This window comes from Brassica oleracea, unplaced genomic scaffold, assembly GCF_000695525.1.
Source record: "Brassica oleracea var. oleracea cultivar TO1000 unplaced genomic scaffold, BOL UnpScaffold06187, whole genome shotgun sequence".
NCBI lineage: Eukaryota > Viridiplantae > Streptophyta > Magnoliopsida > Brassicales > Brassicaceae > Brassica > Brassica oleracea.
In genome coordinates, this window is record NW_013622709.1 from 1 (window position 1) to 781 (window position 781).

Genomic DNA, 781 nt, shown 5'->3' on the forward strand with positions numbered 1-781 from the left:
ATATCCGACATTAACCTTAATTTAATTATTACAATAATGATTCTTAAACAATAATATTTATTATTATTAATTTTACAAACAACCCGAATCGAACGGATACAAGCCGGGTGGAAACCGGATAGTCTACCAATTAACTTATGCTTGTTTTATCCAAGAAAGGACTTGAACCTTTAAGGCTATAATGCCAACGAAGCTTAAGTTCGTAATGTTTACCAATTTCATCACTTGGACCTTTTTTATTTACTAAAAGTTCTTAACAATTGAGTTAGGGCAAAAGTGACTTGAACACTTATAGGTACTGTTATGAGCAGTATACTTTACCGATTAAGCTATAACCCTTTTTTAAGCGGATAAAGGATTCGAACCATTTATTTCCAGAACATGAGTCTGGCGTGCTGCCGTTGCACCAATCCACCTTGTAGACTAGACAGGATTCGAACCTGTGATAGTAGCATTGAAAGAGCTATGTCGTAACCGCTTGACTACTAATCCTAGTTTAAGTAAGCTCAGTGCAAGTATCGCACTTGCTTCTATTGATTACAAAACAATTGCATTACTTTTATGCTAACCAAGCAATTTGATAGATATATATATAACCAGTTATTTATAAAATTAGTACTTTATTCTTGAAAATCTCACAATTATTACAGATAAAGCCTATAATTCGTAATAGTCTTTTACGCATATTTAAGAAATATCTTAAGATAAGCTTCGTGCCTATATGCTTTCAGCACTTATCCTTAACTAATTTAGCTTTCCTGCCGTGCTTATATAATAATAT

The 781-nt window shown here is 32.7% G+C and overlaps 1 non-coding gene across 1 annotated transcript; it reads right to left on the bottom strand.

The window, feature by feature from the left end:
- Window positions 1-419: 419 nt before the first annotated feature.
- TRNAE-UUC lies at window positions 420-492 on the bottom strand. The gene has a single exon. It is a non-coding gene; the product is annotated as a tRNA-Glu (tRNA).
- Window positions 493-781: the final 289 nt, after the last annotated feature.